Raw genomic sequence first — 20,478 nt, forward strand, 5'->3', positions numbered from 1 at the left:
TCGATATAGCGTTATTGAGATGAACAGTCTGCTCGAACTGCTCCCAGAAAGGTGCCCATTTGTGAATGTCGCCTTTAAATGTCGGCGTATCAAGATTCGGTAGCCTTGGATTGATTCTGGGCATAGCGTCAGGAACTGTGGTGGTTGCATTTTGAGGAGCAGACTCCACTGTACTGTCCACGCGTCCCAAAGCGTCGATCTTGTAACGAATCTCGGCAAGCATGCCGAAAGCTTGATCGTTATATTCTGCAGCAGTTATGTATTCTGCTTCGAGCTCATTGTCGGCAATGTGCTCTTCGAGCGCATCGTTAAGTTTCGAGAGCTCTTTGTTGCTAGCAGATAGACGGTCAAAAATACCTGAAAGCTTGGGCTTGTCCACGGTAGGATCTGTAAATAGCAACCGTGCATCCTGCAGAAGTTCGTATTCTGTGCTCGTCGACGCGACCGCTTGGTCTTGACGTGATCCATCCGATTTGCTCTTTATAGATGTCTGGTCTCCACGCCGATCATGAACGATGCGTTATCCAGCCATTCCTCGCCGCTCGCAGCGCGAAGTGGTTGTGTAGAAGGTCATTGGAGACGTGCGACGGAGGAAACAAGTCCGCACGGAGGGTTTCGGCACCAAAAAATGTATAAAAACTAACGACAAACCAGACAAAGAGCTACTCGTTCTTCCAACTTCTTTCAACAGTGCCCGCCTGCTCCGTTTATTCGTCTTTTTCTACAGGGCAGAGACTTGGAGAGTGAGAAAGAAGCTTGAGAACAAGTTAATGACCTCGCAAAGAGCGGCAGAACGAAGAATGTTCGGCGTAACGTTAAGAGAAAGGAAAACAGCGGTGTGGATCATAGAGCAAACGGGTATAGCCAATATTCTAATTGACATTAAGAGAAAAGAATGGAGCTGGGCAGGTCATGTAATGCACCGGTGAGATAACCGTTGGACCATTAGGGTTACAGAATGGATACCAAGAGAAGGGAAACTAGGAACATCGCGTGCGCTATTTGGAATCCGTTGGCGCAGGACAGGGGTAATTGGAGATCGCAGGGAGAGGCCTTCGTCCTGCAGTGGACATAAAACAGGCTGATAATGATGATGACAATTATGATGATATGTGAGCACATCCGCTGCTCCCTTACCCACCTTAGTGAAATCATCAACCTGACTACACATCTCGCAGAGGGGCTGCCCTGTGCGATATTGTATCGTAAATGAAGAGTGACTACAGAGCTCAATGTCGTTAAAATGCTTCATGAATCTTTTATAGGTGCAGCTGAAATTCAGGCTTCTGATGAACATTTCCACAATGGAAAAGCTGGAGGAAGTCGTGCAACCTGTTGCTAAAAAAATAATCAAGGCAGTGAGGAAAAAGCGACACACGCAAATGATGTTGGAAGAATTTGATGCTTCAATCAGTGCTGCCTCTGAAGATGCTGTAGACGGTAATTTCAATTTTGACTAAGCCAACATTAGAGCTTCGCTTTGTGTTTAGTTTCTAGCGTTCGCATTCCTCTGATTTTACATCCGGAGAATTGGATGCTGTATAACTGAATTTTTGGGCAAGTTTTGTTTCTGCAATTCTTTTATTGTAGCGTAAGAACATACATTTCCTTTGGCATTCTCGTAGTGAATATGCTTGCAATGGCTGCAAACACACACCAAGGAATTGGTAAGGTCGAGGTGTCATATTTATGGTTGGCTTCCACAGGATAAACAACTACAGGGATGTTCTACCCAGAGCTCGTCTCAAGAACTCACATGAGGCTGCCACAAAAACCACTGAGCTATCTCAACTGCTTTCGGCTTGAGGCATTCTCTGTTTGTGTAACACATTACTATCGTTTGAATTCATCGGTAAAGCCAGGTTGAAAACATAGCTTATTCTGTGTTTAAAACAATAAATTAATGTCCACAAAGGCAGAAAGAAGAGCACAGTTGAATTCGAATGGAAGTCGTTCAAGTTAGGGCTGATAATTGTATAGTTCGGATAGAGCGACTTGTAATAAGAGTGCCCAAAGAAGCTTCCAAAGGTGAAGTCAGAATATGGTAAGGCTTTTCGTGGCCACACTAAGTAGTCGGTTAAGAGCCTTGTGCCACTTTGCTGCCTTAGTGTAGATGTAGAATGTTTGTTTCCCACACAAAATCACCAGATGTGAGCCTCAGCAGGAGATAAGTGTTCTTTCTCTTTGTTTTAATTATTTATGTCTTGACTTGTTTTTTATACTGCTGCTTTGATTGACTCTGTTGCTAAGCAATGCCACAAGATGTCGAGCAGAAGTTGTGAAAAAAATTGATTGCATGAAGAGCGAGCTGTTGCAGCAACGTTGCCATGGGGCTCAACAAAAACACCACCTAAATTCTGGCATCTGAGATGTGCATACGTGCGAAAAATGGTCTCAATCACTTCAGTCCCGTGCTCGCCGTGAACTGCAAAGCCATCGGTGCAAAAGGGAAGCTGGCAGTGGCCAGTTCACATAACCATGAAACGACAATTGTACTCTTCTTGCAACAGTACTCTGTTGCAGTAATTTTCTTGTAAGCCACCTTGGCTGTGTTTATTACAATGTCAGTTATAATATTATGTCTGATGAGACATCAAACAGTATGTTGAGCAGCACGTGAACTACTTGCTTTAAGTGTCGTCTGACGACACTCTAAACAGTTGATGCAATTTCCTTTTAATGGAAAGAATTATATGACAAGTAGGTGGAAACACTTCATGTGAAGTCAGACAACCCCTTGCTACTACAAGACGTGAATGCACAGTTAAAGCCCGTTGAGGGCGCGGTTGATAGCTGCCATCCAGAGTACAGTGACAAATCACCCATTGTTCTCGATAACAGCATGTCTGCCTGTGCAAAATATTCTAGAAGCCTGTCCGCTTTCGCCATTTCTCATACGCCATAAGTGGCAAGGACAACCGTGTACTAGGATTTTAGTGCAAGCCTTAGAATAAAGCATTGAAGCAGGAAAAATGGGTGCCACGATGTTTCCCGAACTCGTTCTTGAGATTCCGCGGTATTTATGTGCATTACAGTTTTGTCCATGACAGGGATCAACATTCGTGCATAATTTTTTCACATCTACTGAAAATATTAAAGTGAGACCTGACTGCGTCATTTCAAGATGCAGTAAAATTTGGGCTATGTCTTGTATTGCTATCCCAGGTGTGGATTTGGTCCTGCCACTTTCACTGCACAGTGGCATACAGAAAGTTGTTCACAAGTATAGTCATAAGTGCATGTATACTTTCTCACTTCCCATGTTTCAAGAGGAGGTCCGTGGTGTGCTGTGGCTATGAATATTGCTTCGCTGAGTGACCCAGCATACCTCCAATTGTTGAGTGTGGTTACCATGGCTACCCAACAAATCTTCATCAATGGTGTGCTTCTAAAGGCCTCTATATGCTGACTGCAGGGAATAGTGGCGAAAACAAAGCTTTCAAACTGAAGCAAGCAGCATTCGCTTTTAGTTCAACTTTATCTGCTTTTTGAAACAGTGCAATTCATGTCTCTTTCAGAGCTGACTCTCACTGCTGCTCTTTGGCTGCTGCCAAAACTGATGAAACAGAGAATAGAAGCATTCACCTGCCATTCTGTAAGCCCATCGCCATACTATTCATAGCTTGTAGACTACTGACCATATGAAATGGAATTGTGAGGATGCCTGCTGCATGAAACTTTTACAATCTCTTCAGATTATCGAAAAGCATTCAACAGTGCATCTATCTCCAGGATGAATGTAAAAACGTACAGTGCACAGTTTACCTAGTTTGAAGAATGCCAGCATGAAATGAAAACAGCAGATATCCTAGCTTTTTTTCAGGGCCAATCTTATTGACTTGCATGTAAACAAGACAGTCGCTAACCTGTGGATAAGTTTGTGGTCTTACTGCGAGCAGTGTTTAACTTGAGCAAGTTCCCTCCAATGTAACACAAATTAAGCTGTTGACTCTGCCTAATATACATTATTCAGATTTTGTTGCGAGCGCATTTAAGGGGAGACGCTCGTCGAAAACATTTTTCAAATATTTTTACTAGAGATTAGAAAACCCATCCACTTATAGGACATTACAAGCGCAATTCAATATGTCATTAGTGTCAATTCAATATGTCATTGTCGATCTTGTGGGCAATCTATTGTGCAATGAATTTTTGCAAAAATATTTGTGCTGTAGCTTTTTTAGCTCTTTGTAGACCGCTAAGTGCCGACATATATTCAAACAGCATTTACAATTACTGCAACAATTAAAAAATATTATGACACTTCAACAAATTATTTCCACAATCACATGAAAATAACATTGTGCCTTTATAATTTTCTGATATTAACAAAATTTGGCATACATACTCTTGAAGATATGTACAGTGCTGGTACCTACTTGAAATTGCAATATTTCCCTGTATTAGTTGCAAAAGTACAAGCTTATATTTCAGGGAATCGAGCAAAAAAGTTAGTTGCAATGCTATCATCTTGTTGATAATTCCAGTAATTGCACAGGCTGTTTGGCTAGGTATTGGCAATTTGAGAACTACAAAGAGCTAAAGACGCTACAGCACGATGCCTCTTGTGAAAATTTAGTGCATAAAGAAGTACCCACAAACATTACTATCTTTGCCATTGTGCATCACATAGCTCAAAAACAATAACACCTGCACAAAAAGTAATGATATGTTTGAAATCTACATAGAAAATTAGAATTGGCTGAATTTTCAAACCAGTAGCACCAGTAATAAAAAAAGTTGTCTCGAGGGGCGTCTCCCCTAATTGTCAGTGCGTTGCAAATCATTCGGTTTGTGACTGGTTTGAACACCGCAGAGGTCTTCCTTCAGAGTGGTGTGTTGCTGCAGGTAGCAGCTGCTCTAACAACGAAGCAGCAAGCCTCGTATTACAGTCATTGTATTTAAATAGGCGTGCTTTCTTGCAGGACCCTGCCAAGGTACATTATGAACCTACAGTGACCTTCAGTGGGAATTGTTGAACAAACAAGAATTCACTGCGAGCCAGGAGGGCATTTTTATTAAAGAAAATACCATTTTGGCAGAAATTGCAGCATAAATTGCCTTGTATCGGGCGTTAAATAATGCTTTTCACAATAAAGCTCAAAGAAAATTTCACCATTTGTGTGAACTGCTGAAAGTGCCCAGTGGTTTGCGGACAACGCCACTTGTCCATGTAGCTCAAACTCTTTTCAGCCAGTAAACCTGTCATCCAGATCCTGTCATCCTGCTTTACACCAAAGAGTCATAATAAAGTATTTATTGCACTTTTTTCTTTTTCCCAACTGGATACGATGCTCCAATTACTGCTTTCTTTTTTAAACAACCCGATGAAAAATCAATCAAGCAGTTTGGATGGGTGACATCACGTTCCTTGAAACTTTCTTTCGGTTGCCACCTGGGAGAACTGGCGGTCCCTTGAGGAGCACTCTGAACAAGCAAGCACTGCTTCATTGGCAAGCATTGTAAAATAGTCGCTGTTGCTCCACTGAAAGGCATCGGGGAAGAGCAACTATTGCTCTCTAGGGGAGTATTGGGTAAAAGTAATTATTGCTTCATTGAAGAGTATCGACAAAGAGTATCGTTGTTGCCGTGAGGAGTATCGGGAAAGAGTAACCGTTGCTCCCTTAAAGAGTATTGGAAAAGAGCAACCGCTGCTCCCTTGAAGAGTATCGGGAAAGCGCAACCGCTGCTCCCTTGAAAAGCATTGGGCGAGAGCAACTGTTGCTCACTTGAGTAGTATTGGGAAAGAGTAACCGTTGCTCCTTTGAGGAGCATTGGCCAAGAGCAACCGGTGCTCCCTTGAGGAGCATCGCAAAAGAGGAACTGTTACTCGTCAAGAGAGTAACTCCATGGGGAGTAACAGTTAATCCCGTCGCAGTTACCCCCTTCGGGAGGAATGGTTGTGGCAGATCAGTTCCTCCCCTAAAGGAGTAACCTCAATACCCCATTTCCCACTTTTCTTCTTAGAGTGCAAGTCTATTTTGGAGGCCGCCGCAGTCAATGTTGTAGCGGACGAAAACGAAGTTGCGCGCAATGCAAAGTAGTAGCATTTGAGGAGATGCCGCTTAGAGACTGTTGCTGCAATGGTAATTGAGTTGAGAGCCCGATTAAAAACTGAAATAAGCAAATTTCCTACTCAACTGAAAAGCGAGTCTGGTACTGGCATTTCTAGGAGTCTCAGTTCTCAATTAGGGCACATAACGCACAAAGGGTTTTCTTTCGCAACCAAGCGCGTTAGAATAAAGTAACCACGTTAAAACAGAAGGGTGCACAAGTGCCCTACCATAAAGATGAACGCAAGAAAGCTCCACGATGGATGACAACATTCAGCATGCACTTCCCCTTTCAGATTCTACATGGTCAGAGTTAAACAAAGCATGTTTAACAGCTGGATGTCTTATATCCCAACTAAAGCTGTTGTGTCTTTTCTGAAGTTTGCATGAACGAGATTCTACCTCAAGGGCGTGCATAACTACGAAACCGCGCAAGTACCTCGATGTACAATAAAGAACGGAGCTTCTGTCATGTATAGCACAAAATGGCGAGTTTTGTGACGCATACGTAACGGCGACGACAGGTCTGCATATCGAGCTACGCGCAGCAGCTAACTCCCTGAGAAGCTTTTAGCGTTTTCAAAAAATTTCCTGTAGCTACCTCCTGCCGCCAGATCCTTGGCCTATCCCCCTTAGTGGGTGCGAGCAATGACAGAGGTCCATAATCATCATAATCATCACAAGCCATACAGCTCAGAGGCGGGCGACAGATCGCCATGTCCTTCGGTGTGGATAGCATATCTTGGAGATGCCAGCATCGTCATGGGTAGACCCCACGGAGGCAGCAGTGAAGCACTCTCGGCGATTCACGAGGCTGCGAGTCTGTTGCGGTCGCCACTGGCGATGCCCGGCGACGCGTTCGGCCGGAGGCGCGTTACGGCTGACGCAATGCCAACGCGCGAAGCAGGTGAGCGAGGATACGTACGTCAGATGGACAGTGCTTCGCTCGAACGAAACGGGTCTGCTGTGGAGGACTTCTGGTGTGACGACTCGCGTGAGACAGTCATGCTGCGGCGAACCATGATGAAGTGGGATGAAGATATTGGCGAATTCGGTGAGGTGTTATCATTGACAAGCCTGGAAGTGCGTGCACTGAGGGCTGCAGTCCGCTGCATGTCTGTTGAGGTCAAGTGTAGCCGGATAGAAACTGCCATAACTATTCCTCGTGGTAACATGGCAACCAGTGCACGGCTAGTACGTCATGAACGCTCAACGGTCAACATCACCGAAAGCAGTGTGACGGGAAGGGAAGGTTGTAGCGGTGCCAAGCCTGCATGATGGCTCAGCTCCGCGCGTCCCGAGGCGCCTCGTTCTTACCATGACTGCGGGCGCTCGCTCCACTGGAACGCACGGAACTACGCCTTCAGGAAGGCGCACCTTCATGCTCTCGATGATGGACCTCTCGACAGAGACGAAGCTGACAGGCAGTGGGTACGAGGAACAAGAAAGGGCCCGCTTTTTCACCGACATGGTGATGCCCCATGGCAGCGGTAACTACGCTTCCCATGGTATCAGCTCGAACAACGACATTGCCTGATCCGCCAGTGATCTCTGTCATATGCTGGCTCAAATCAAACGAAAGCGTAGAAACATCTGCAAAGAGAACTACCCCACCTCCCCGCTGTCTTCTATTACCTCAACTCATCATCATCATCATCATAATTTATTATTCCCTTAAGGGCCCCATGTGGGGTATTACATAAGGGGGAGACAAAACAATAATACAAACATCGAAGGACTAGTCATGTACAAAGCATGTACTACCAACAATTTCCAGCAAATTCTAATGATTCCAGAAAGCGGCCATCGACCTTTTTTGTCTTGGACGCAGCGCGTACAGCCTGTAATAGTTGTATGCTCTCACGCCATGAGTGCATAAGCAGGAAATTAATAGGGACTACAGTATGACAAACTCTTGACTGAATGCGGCCGCAATCTACGAGTTGTAGACATGATGATGGATTATATGTTTTCTGGGGCAAGCGTTAAATATGGCCGAAGAGCGCCCGGTCAGTGTTAATAAATTGTCAATGGAGCGATAAATCACGAGAGGTCGATGTGACGTGGCTGTGGCAGGGCCTAGCAACAGTCGCAGTATTCTGCGTAATCCACATACGTAGTAAAATAATCACAATGAGTAGTGCGGTGTAATATGAACGTAAAACATGTACTACAAAAAGATGATATGGTAAGAATAAATGACAGTGGCTCTACTGTTTCAGGCCATTGAATGCAAGGGCCTAGAGGCACGTGCTCTAGGCCCTTATTCGATGTAACTTACTCGATGTAACTAACGCATCGGAAGCTTGTTCTAAGATGCTGTGCGACCTAACTGTTCGACTGATAGTGTGCAGTGTAAAAATGTGATTTAAATAGTTTAAAACGGATTGGGTGTCGACTAATGGGTATGTGTCAAGAAACTCTGCTGGGTGTAATGAGGTACGCTGCCGCGATGCTAAAAGAAAGTTGCTTTTCCTCTCGATTTCTGCTTCCCATCCCTCCACAAGGGCGTGGATCACGGTCAGATTTTAAGCACATGTACGATATGTAGTAGGTTCATCATCAGTCAGCAAGAATTTGTGCATACCGTATGTGTGCTCTAGGCATACTCGACAGAAGAGGACATAAATTTTGTAGTGATTCTTTTATTGATGGGAACGTGCTTAACTGTGGCTTAATTACAAAAGGCTTATTCGAGGTTTGCGCATCTCAAGCATTGTCAATAGTCTCTTACTTTCTTCCGAATGAAAGGTTTAAAACCTACACGCAGAAACAGGTACGGAAGAGCTGAAATTGCTCTTTGCAGACGATGTGGCAATATCGTCGGTGAGCGTATTACTCTCGATGCCACTGTGCGCAAGATCCCAGGATATTGTGATGCGTTGAATACATGCATAAACAGTGTACAGGAGTGTATAAAAGTCAATAATTACAGGACACTTTTGCTTTTGTAGTGACACTATAAAGCCTTGACGACGCTTAGGGAGTCTCTAAATATAATGACATTTTTAGACTTCGTTTGTTTTGTGTCAAAGGCGAAAACAGCGCATAGGCTTCTACCTTAAAGATACTTGTTTCCGCACGCAGAATGCTGGACTCTGAAAATGACAGACCACTGCATAAGACACATATCATATTACACGAGCTGCCACTGCTACGGCAGTGACAGCTTCGCTGTAAGATTTAGCTGGTGTTCTAGGACACATTTCTTCACTGAGATTTCTCACATGGAGTGAGAAGGGCTCCCTAACTCTGCACCGATTACTGAAGAGTACGCCACAGGACACATTCCTTACAAAAATTTTTATAGAACGTCTATGGACAGTCTACAGACGTCTATAGACTGTCTAAAGACTTTCTATAAACCATTTTGTAAGGGATTACACTTGCGTAACAAGGACGTTCAAGATTCCAATTTGCTTTGGCAAAATATGTGAACCTGGAATATGACCACTCTACACGGAGCGACCACTCGTTTCATTCTACGTAGGAGCTTTCTACCGGGCTTGTCCTGAAAGCACCAGTCGCGAGGCGGATACCTAAGTGATGAAGAGGGTCAACGATTTTTAGCGCGCTTGGAGTTGCAGAATATATACTATAGCACCATACTCAAGGTGAGAGAGTACAAGGCTCCTGTACAATTTGACGACGCACTTTCGATCACTACCCCATGTTGCTCGCAAGAGAAGCATAAGAGGTTCACTATATTCACACATTTCGCCTTCAGGTACACTGCAAAAAAAGTTTATTCAGTTAGCGGTGAAAGTTGGAGGTAAAACGTTGCCGGACACTTTCCGTAAATGAAAAACGGGGTTTGCGTAAAGCGGACAGTGTGTAAACATGGTTTCCGTACAATGAAAAACGGTGAGCCCCGCAGTTGTGATCACGGAATTGCCCATATTTTGAAAAAAAGAAAACGCTCAGTTCCATAAAACGGAAATTCTGTAACTTGAGCCCCGTACTTGTATCACAGTGCGTGCCCGTACTTTTCTAATGAAAAAACGGAGACCGACGCACTGGCCGAGTACCGGTTGCCGTGTTGGTCGACAAGGCACCATGCACTGCGCCGTCAAACGCGAACTTCCTGGGATTCTTAGCGCAGTACGCTGGCTGGCGGTTGTGCCTCGGCGTTTAACGCAACAGGTCGTAGTCACCGTCAATAATGCGCCGGGCACGTATTTATGTATTTATAGCAGCTTCAATTATTTATGGCAGCTTCAATCCGGCTACACTTGACCTCAACAGACATGCATCTGACTACAGCCCTCAGTGCGTGTTCTTTCAGGCATGTCAGCGATAACAGCTCGTAAAATTCACTAATACCTTCGTCCAACTTCTTCATGGTTCACTGCAGCAAAACTACCTCCCGCGAGTCATCGCACCAGAAGGCCTCCATAGCGGACCCGTTCTCGTCTAGCGAAGCACTGTCCATATGCCATACGTATCATCGCTCACCAGCTTCGAGCCTTCGCATTGCGTCAGCCGTAACGCGCTTCTGGTCGAACATGTGACCCTGCATAGCCGGTGGCGACTGCAACGTACTCGCAGCCTCGTGAATCGCCGAGAGTGCGTCACAGCTGTCTCCGTAAAGCCCACCCATGGCGATACTGGCATCTCGAAGATATGTCATCCACACCGAAGGACAGGGCGATCCGTCGCCCGGCTCTGAGCTGGAGGGCTTGCGATGATCATGATGACTCTCTGTCATGGCTCGCACCCATTAAGGGGTATAGGTCTAGGATCTGGTGGCAGAAGGTAGCTCCAGGAAATTCTTTTTTTGAAAACGATAAGAGCTTCTCCGGGAGTTAGCTGCTGCGCGTAGCTCGATATGCAGATCTGTCGCGGTTACGTTTGCGTCATCCGAGTTACCATTTTGTGCTAGACATGACAGAAGCTCCGTTCTTGATTACACATAGACCTACATGCCCGGTTTCAAAATTATGCATGCTGTAGAGGCAGAATTTCGTTCACGCAAACTTGAGAAATAACACAAAAGCTTTAGTTAGGACATAAGGCCTCCAACTTTTTAACACGCTGTGTTTAACTCCGATTATGTACAATTTGACTGTTAGACGAAGTGCATGCTAAATGTTGTTATCCATCGCGGATTTTTTTTTGCATTCAGCGATGTGGTAGGACATTTTGCTCCTTTCTGTAAATGCTGCGTGAATTCTAACGCGCTTGCTGCTGAAAGAAAACACTTTTTGTGCCATGTGCACTAATGGAGAACTTAGACTCATGAAAATATCAGTAGCAGACACGCTTTGGAATTGAGTTGGGAATTGGCATATTTGAGTTATTCATCTGGATCTCAATTCAATTACCACTGCAGCATTGGTCTCTAACCGTTTTCTCCTCAAAAGCAACTACTTTTCGCTGCGCGCAACTTCGTTTTCGTCCGCTACAACTTTGACTGAGGCGGCCTTTGAAACCGACGTACATATTCTACCAATCTCAGAGTCTCTGTGCCATACTATACACCTCACAAAGTCGCAATCGCAAAGGCGGCCACGACGGCAAAATTGGTGACTGTGTGTGCAACATTCTCTTTACAGACTGATGCGTATCGAAAGCATATTTAGCGCCAGCAAACAAGGACGTAAGGGAGACGACAACACAATGCGCTAACTTCAACAACTTGATTTTCAGGAAGTACACCTATATAACCTATGCGTATCGTGTTTTCTTGCTTATTTTTGTGGTTTCTGTCGTTTTTGCGCCATTTGCCCTGCATGGATTCACTATTGCAACTCGATCAAATTAACACCATGCTAACACGTCGGAGACGACGTAGTCTTGCGCTGTCCACATCGGCACTGGAGAAGACCGCATCTAGGTAACGCGTTTCGTTTCACCGTGTTACCTGTGCAACATCATGGTGGATGCGGTGACTTAAGTATTTATACCCGGTTACCCCCTATTGCGTTCACTGCCATTAACTTTTCGATTGGTTTCTACCAACCAATGATGAGATTCAGGGCGGCAGCAATGCGGGACGTCTCGTGGCCGCGCAGCCATGCTCGAGGCAAAATGGTAAGCTTGTTTAGAAATGAGAATTTGCTCTAGCTATCTCCTGCGGCCAGGTCCTTGGCCTATCTCCCTTAGTGGGTGCGAGCCACGACAAAGGTTCATCATGAACATCATCACAAGCCATCCAGCTCAGAGTCGGACGACAGATCGCCGTGCCCTTTGGTGTGGATAGCGCACCCTCGGAATCCCACGATCGCCATGGGTGGGCCTCACAGAGACAGCAGTGAAGCACCAACGGCGATTCCCACAGCTGCGAGTCCACTGCAGTTCGCGGCCGGCCATGCAGAGCGACGTGTTCGATCGGAGGCGCGTCACGGCTGACGCAGTGCGAAGACGCGAAGCTGGTAACGAGAATACGCACGTCAGATGGACAGAGCTTCGCTAGACGAGAACGGGTTCGCTATGGAGGACTTGTGGTGTGACGACTCGCGTGAGGTAGTCTTGCTGCGGCGAACCATGATAAAGTTGGACGAAGATATTGGTGAGTTTCACGAGCTGTTATCGCTGACAACCTTGAAAAAGCGCGCACTGAAGCCTGTAGTCGGCTGCCTGTCTGTAGAGGTCAAGTGTAGCCAGATCGAAGCTGTCATAAGTTCTTCTCGTGCCCGGCGCATTATTGACGACGACTATGACCTGTTGCGTCAACCGCCGACGCACAACCGCCAGCCAGCTGACCGCGTTGAGAATCCCTCGGAGTTGGCGTTTGACGGAGCAGTGCAGGGTGCCTTTACCGCCAACATGTCAACCGGTACTCGACCAGCGTGTCATGAAGGCGCATCGGTCAACATGACAGAAGGCAGTGTGAAGGGCGGGGAAGGTTGTCGCAGTGCCCAGCCTGGCGTCTCTTCTCTGCGCGCCCCGACGCGCCTCATTCCTGCCATGAGTGCGAGCGCTCGTTCTGCTGCGACGCAGGGAACTACGCCTTCGGGAAGGGGCACCTTCATGTTCTCGACGATGGACCTCTCGCTGGAGACGAAACTGACAGGCGATGAGCACGAGGAACAAGGTACGGCCCGCTTTTTCACCGACATGGTGATGCGCCACAGCAGCGGGAACCACGCTTCCAATGGCATCACCTCGAACAATGACATCGCCTGAGGGGCCAGCGATCACTGTCATATGCTGGCTAAAATAAAAACAATGAGTGAAAAGATTTGCAAAGGCAGCTACCTCGCCTCTTCGCATTCTTTACTAATATTCATGAAAACTGTCTCTTCGGTTAACGCCCTTTCTTCTCGTTCATTACGTAACGAGGGTGTTGAATCCGGCAACATTGATGCGTTCAGGTACCACGTGTGGGTTTATTGACCAGTTGCCTTCACGCTAAAAGATCACGCACTCGTGACACCTGCGGCAGAAAGGATGTTCCACATCCGCCACCAAGGTTTGTAAGTGGTTGCACTGGCTAATACTCCCAGGGTTAGTTCTAGTAGTAAGACATAAGTATGTCAGAAAGTGAATGGGAAGATGGCGCTGCGGTAGCTCTATTGGTAGAGCATCGCATGCGTAATGCGAAGACGTGGTATCATTCCCCACCTGCGGCAAGTTGCTTTTTCATCCACTTTCAGTTCCAGTAACTTATAATTTTATTTCAATTAGTAAGTACAAGTAATTTCCTCTGTGTTTTCTTTGCTGTCATTGTTCCTTGGATTCTTATGATACTGGAAGCAATGGAAATCAGAATTAGCAAAAAAATTGACAATTTGATGAACCCAGTATAGCACGCATTTAAATAGGGGATAGCTCTCTGTCGAAAATTCGCCTCTTTTTTGATATAGCGGCTCTCCGAAGCAGAGATTTGTTCAGAATCGCAGTTTCTAAGGCCAAGTTTAAACGTGGCTAGAACATAAATGGCACACGCCATGAACAACCCGAGCAAGCGGTAGAAGATGCAAATGAGGGCGATCCACGCGTCGTGCTGAATAAGATGCGGCAGCATCAGCTGCTTTGAGGTTCCACCTTATAGACCCAGGTGAACGCGCATAGGTGACCACTATTCAAAAGAATAGCGCAAAATAGCTGGGACAAAGACAGAGAAGACGACAGGACGAGCGCTAAACATCAACTGAGGTTTTTACTGCGAACGAAGGTACATATATACATTTCGACATTATTGGATCTTGCCGTTGAGTGCGGGAGTTCGGCGATGTTGAAGAGAATTTTGAGATGAGACTGAAGGTTGATTTACATTATTTACAGCAATAACGCAAAGTAATTAACAATCATAAAGTCATTGACCGCCGGCAGCAAATCGGACGCTGCGGCCCGTGGCAAGAAGACCGAAAAAAATGAATCAATGAAGGAATGATTGTCTCTTCTCCCCGTCTCTCGCTTTTAACCTCTTCCGTCTTTCGGGGTCACGTCATTGTCGGCCAATCTTCGAGCCCGCTCAGGTGTCGTCATTTTCCCCAATGGTAGGCGCCCGTGCAAGTGCCGTCACATTCGGCAGATGGGGTCGCCCCAAGGCCTCCACTGTCGGACGGGTGGCTTGTAACCGGCGTTGCCTTGGTGTTGCCTCGCCGCCTAAAAGCGCTCAGATGGAGGAGACGGCTTGTTTTCGAACGAGCTTTCAAAGCTGTAAAACAGCTTTGCTCGGGACCGAGATCAACTACTTCGAACCGTGCCAGGCTCCCGTTGCACTTTCGGGAAGAGTCAAGCAGGGGTGGAGACAGTAGCTCGAAGGGCAGCACCTCAGGTGGGGGTCACCAACTTGTCTGACAGGTCCGGGAACGTGTTAGACGCACTTCTGTGCCCCTTAATTGGAATGCGACGGCGATTGGATGTTTTCGGGGAACTCGAGTGATGCCAGGAAAAGGTCCCGTATTTAATAGCTCCTCCTCGCCCCGGTAGTTCGGAATGGCCGGTGAACTCAATTCGCTGGCCATGAGGAACGCTGATGCAAGATGTAGTGCACTGATGACGAGTCTGGTGTGACGAATTTCGGAATCCCGGGCCTGGAGAACGTACGTAAAACAAACGAAACATCATAGCACTGCACCACGTGCAAGCGCAGGCCCTTCACTCCTGACTCGACAGGCTATTACTATGTGAAAATCAACCCTCTGTTCTTTTCCCTTTTCCCAGTTGTGATAAAGCAGTTCCAATCACCAATAACCGAACATCACTTAAGCAGCCTAACTTCATGAACAGCCTGTTCTTAACCTATCGCAGTGGCATACTTATCGCACGTACTGGTGCCACTGAACAGTCTGATCAACTCCACAGGTACGTAACCACAATCGCGCTAGCTTTGTTGTCCCTATTCAGAACGTGTACTTGCGTCGAACGCTTACTCACGTTTCTTCCTCTGGTCCTTACAGGACACGTACGTTAACGAACAACTTAACTTGCGTAACTTACGCACTCCGCAGAACCCTTAAACATTTCGTCTCCTAATAACTAGTTCCACGCACGCTTACTAGAGAAGTCCGAACGCGGCCGTCCTCAACACACACGAGCGACCCAGTCATAAACATTCTGCTTCCTTCCGTCCGCACAGGACACGCACTAATAGAACTAAGAACGCTTCTCAGTGCAAATTATGCACTTACTGAAAACCTGCGCGCTTAACCTTAGAAACTTCGAAAACACTTCTAAAAATAAAGAAGATTAACTAATACACACGCGCGTTACCCCAGGCCTCTCTCTCACCGATAACCTTGACGCTTCAGGTTACTTACAAAAAATGCCAATCTACACAGCACAACACTTCGCGAAACTGAAGGTTTACATCAAACGGATCTTTCAAATCTCGTAGATTCTCCAACGAAAACATAAACAAAGCTCATCTCTTACATATTTAAAAAAAGTATTCTCAAATTCGACAATTTTCATATGCTCAAAAATAAAACAAAACAAGACGTTTCACTTCTACGCAAGCTCTCTTGGTCTTCCGTTCCAAACATTTACGACGGACTCATACTTTTGAGCCGTACTCGAGGTGGTCGCGGTTCTAAAGCTATTCTGGCTACCCAGGAACAACGAAAGGACCGGCACCCTTTTAACTCCTTCAAGACGTTGCAGTGTCTTGCCAATTTGCGTAGTGGCGCCCGGCTTTCATTGTGAACTCGATTGAACGCGTCACGACTCCCTGCCACCTCGTCTCGTCACCTTGCGCTCCTTCGCACTATATGCTGCACTCCGAAAATAACGACGGAACATACCTGCCCCGTGCCATTTGTCCGCGTCCGCGCAGAACACGTTTCTCGGCCTCTTTTTGACCGGTGGCTAGAACGTGCTTGATGCGCCAACGTCTTCAACGACGATCGCACCTGTCTTTTCCTCGTACCCTGGCTTTTCGGGTCTATCGCCATCTTGTGCTGCGCTGCTTTATTCACCGCACTCCGATTTTTACCGCGCTTCTTTCTACGGCGCTTTTTCCTCGAACTCCCTTTCATGCCGCCTTCTCGCACCTCAAGCTGGCCGGTCACATCTCGTCGGCCCGGAGCGCTCTCCTAACAGCACAGCCTGAGTGATTTTCATTTAAATCAACTTTCACTTTGCCTCGACTGGCGGACAGCTCAACCGACTTTGGAACAATGTAGCCGTCTTTACTCGAGCTATGCAGCTCGCACTCTTGCGAACTGCCCTCTACTGCATTGCCCAGCTCACGCTGTGCATCGGCACACAGCTCGTCGGTCCCGATCGCTGTGTCACCCCCACAGTCCGAATGATTCATAACTAAATCATCGCTCTCTTGGCTAACTAGACTGGTGGACAGCTCCACGGATCCCTGAACAATGCAGTTGTCTTCCCTTGAGCTACGCAGCTAGAACCTGCCAACTGCCCTCAACTGCATCGTCCAGCTGGCACTGCCCTTCGGCACGCAGATCTGACTCGACATTGGTGCCCGTGTCTGCCGGGTCAGCAGTACTCGGTACTTCGTCAACGACCTCGCTAACATTACATGCGGCACACACGCGTGGTGACTTTGCCAATCCATTCCCAGCTGGCCTAGCTCTCTCGACAGTGCTCAGTTGGCAAATCACCTCGCACTTCTCACTACGGCCTTTAACGGCCTCTGTGGCCACTAAGGTATTGTTAGCAGCTAGCCCTTTCCTTTCACCTATGAATGTGCTACTAATCCCACAGGTACTGCTCTTCTCGTCGGGTTCTGGCGAAAATGCGCTAGATACTTCGTCATTTTTTTTTGTTCTGTACTACCTACAGAATTATCAGGCAGCCATTGTCTTTGTGCGTTTAACTGCCGCAAACCTTGTATCTGTTTTTTCAATGCTGCAATCTCCTTCTCGCGCTTTTCCTGTTTTCGCTCACTCTAACACTCACGTTCTTGACGCTCACGCTCCCGTGTTTCTTGTATCACCTCCCAACCACTCTTGATGCTTTCCTCATCATTGCCATAATCTTGAATTGCCTTTTGGATAGCTCGCTTTTTCATCTTTTCGTCCGCCTCAACTCCCAATTCGTCGCACAATAACAACAAGTATGACCTCACAACCTTCTATGATCCATGGCAGCTGCCCCGACTGGCGCTTAGAACTGTTTTCCCTAAATAGTTCTAAAATAAAAAAAAATAAAAATAGTTCTTAAAACAATCTGCAACAAATTCACAATTCCTAGAACTATCAAAATAAACACGCAAAATTTGAAGTCTGGTGGATCAATAGGAAATAAACCACGCGCTCACTCATGGATGCAGCACCACGCCATCTGGTTCGTCGGTCCGCTCCTCCCAGTTCCTAAGGACTCCCTGGGTAGAAGGCTCTTTCTTCTTCGCTGTTCCCAATTCCTAAGGCCCAATTCCTAAGGACTCCCTGGGTCGAAGGCTCTCGTCTGCGCTGTTCCCAGTTCCTCCGGACTTCTTTGGACGAAGGCTCTTTCTTCTTGGCTGTTCCAAGTTCCTCAGGACATATTTGGACGAAGGTTCCTCCTTATCGCTGTTCACGGTTCCTCAAAACACCCTGGGTAGAAGGCTCTTTCTTCTTTGCTGTTCCAGGTTCCTCAGGACTTTGGACGATGATTCATCCCACCGCTGCCACCAGTTATTGGATCTTGCCGTTGAGTGCGGGAGTTGGCCGATGGTGAGGAGGATTTTGAGATGAAACAGAAGGTTTATTTACAATATTTACAGTAATAACACAAAGTAGTTAGCAGTCATAACGTCATTGACGGCCGGCAGGAAATCCAATGCTGGGGCCCGTGACAACAAGAACGAAAAAAATGAATAAATGAAGGAATGCTTGTCTCTTCTCCCTGTCTCTCACATTTAACCTCTTCGGTCTTTCCGGATCACGTTATTTTCGGCCAATCGTCGAGCCCACTCAGGTGTCGTCATTTTCCTCCAATGGCAGGCGCCCATACAACTGCCGTCACATTCGGCAGATGGGGTGGCTCCAAGTGTTGGACGGGTGACTGCCGGACGGGTGACTTGTCACCGGCGTTGCCTTGGCGTTGTCTCGCCGCCTGAAAGCGGAGACGGGTTGTTTTCGAACGACTTTTGAAAGCTGCAAAACAGCTTTGCTCGGGACCAAGATCAACTACCTGGAATCGTTCCAGGCTCCCGTTGCACTTTCGGGAAGAGTCAAACAGGGGTGGAGACAGTAGCTCGACGGGCAGCACCTCAGGTGATGGTCGCCAACTTGTCTGACAGGTCCGGTAACGTGTTAGACGCACTTCTGCGCACCTCACTTCGAATACGACGGCGATTGGATGTGGTCGGGGAACTTGACTGATGCCAAGAAAGGAGTTAGTATCTAACAATAGGTAGGGAAAAAAAGACGGTCGTGTTTTTGCAGGAATTAGTATATGGTCGTCTTTCTAATGTAGAATTTTTCTGTACCCCCATTCTCTTCTCCGATCTTTTTATTTTGACAGGCCTCACAGCCCTCGTAATGTCCTCTACCTTCTGACATATATGTAAGATATTTGAGCTACGGGGTGGGCCCGTAAATTTTTTTACAATTTAGTCGCACCGTCCAGTGCTGGCTGTCACGTGGGCGGCACGGATGCATCTACGGAGCGCCGCCGATTCTGCGCAAGAAAGCCTTACAAAACTTTTTTTTTTCTACATGGCTGTCTTTTAGGTTATAAATTAAGCTTGCTAAAGCTCTCCACCAACTGGACCAGCAAACATGTCAACTTGATTGTTTGCCTTCGTCTAGAGTTACTGTGTGTGGTTCTTTGAGAGCATATACAGTAACTCTACCCTTTTCCTCTTCTTAGCGCCCTCCGGCAATATTTGTGTATTACCAGCTTGCATAAGATGAAACTGTTAAATTAGAGACTCGCACAGTGTTGCGGCATAACAAGTTATGACACAACGTCATCGCGGGCGCTAATCATTCGAATGCGATTTCATTAACGTGTATAGTCATGGTGATTTCATTAACGCTTTTCAGCAATTACACAATGGGGGATGATAATGGAAGGAACGAGGTGAAGGACACATTACACAACTGGTATCACAGGCGTGAGTCCAGGCCCGTGTCACCTAGGAAACGTGAAAGAGCACGCATTGTCTCTGTCGTCTGGCAACTCTGTGGCCATGCGCCTAGCAAGAGGTCCTCCGACAGTGGTCCATTGTGTAAATGTCTCAAGGTATCTGCCATTGTCAGTCTTTCGCGCGCATACTCAGGGTACACCACGAGCACATGTTCTATAGTCTCTACAGCGCCACACACTGAACAGTCCCGGGAGTCTGTCCGTCCAATAATGTGCAAATATTTGCACATTACGTAGAGTAGAGTACGTAGAGTAGCAGGCCAGATGCTCCATTATCCGGCCGACCTCTCTACATTTTCCAGTCATTAAAATACTTCTTCTTCTTCAGCAATTACCGCAAGACCTTTAAGGGCCCAAGCAACAAGCTGTTCCAACCAGTCACTAGGATTTATTTTTCTTTCCTTTAGATAGAGCACATTTTATACAGAATTATTCAGTAGTTGCATATGAAAGCCGTATTATACTTCACATATACTTAGAAGGGCCCCTACTCAGGCCCCATAGCAAATGTTTCTTACACGCTGAAAGTTGTTACTTGTCCACTAGGGATCGTTCTGCCGCAAGTGTTTTTCAAATCGGCTCATTAATAGCCGAGATACCAATATTTCAGCGTCGCCAGCCCATGATTTCAGGAGGCGAGTTTCACCACAAACATAGACACTCGCTCGATTTGCCCCATGTAGCCTCCGCAAGCGAAATTTCTCCCCTGCATAATCCCATACCGAACCTCGGGGATCACGTGACGCATACGTCACAGCCCCCGCCTTCATTTTTTTTGTCCTCGCTTTATTGCGACGCGGCGCACTTCCTCTGATGGCATAGCGTGCGAGCGGTCGTTATTGTCTCGTTTCGCGCAGCACATGATTTTGCGCGCTGTGCACGAGGCCGCCTTGCTAGCGGTATAAATGTGTCCACGAATATTGAGGCAGACGCA

General features: G+C 46.7%; 1 long non-coding RNA gene across 1 annotated transcript; it reads left to right on the plus strand.

Annotated features, from left to right (window-relative positions):
- Positions 1–1,244: 1,244 nt before the first annotated feature.
- LOC140215425 (uncharacterized) lies at positions 1,245–5,209 on the plus strand. Its single transcript, XR_011892375.1, has 3 exons — positions 1,245–1,440; positions 3,519–3,595; positions 4,926–5,209. It is a non-coding gene; the product is annotated as an uncharacterized lncRNA (long non-coding RNA).
- Positions 5,210–20,478: the final 15,269 nt, after the last annotated feature.

Source organism: Dermacentor andersoni, chromosome 1 (assembly GCF_023375885.2).
Source record: "Dermacentor andersoni chromosome 1, qqDerAnde1_hic_scaffold, whole genome shotgun sequence".
In the NCBI taxonomy this organism is placed as follows: Eukaryota; Metazoa; Arthropoda; class Arachnida; order Ixodida; family Ixodidae; genus Dermacentor; species Dermacentor andersoni.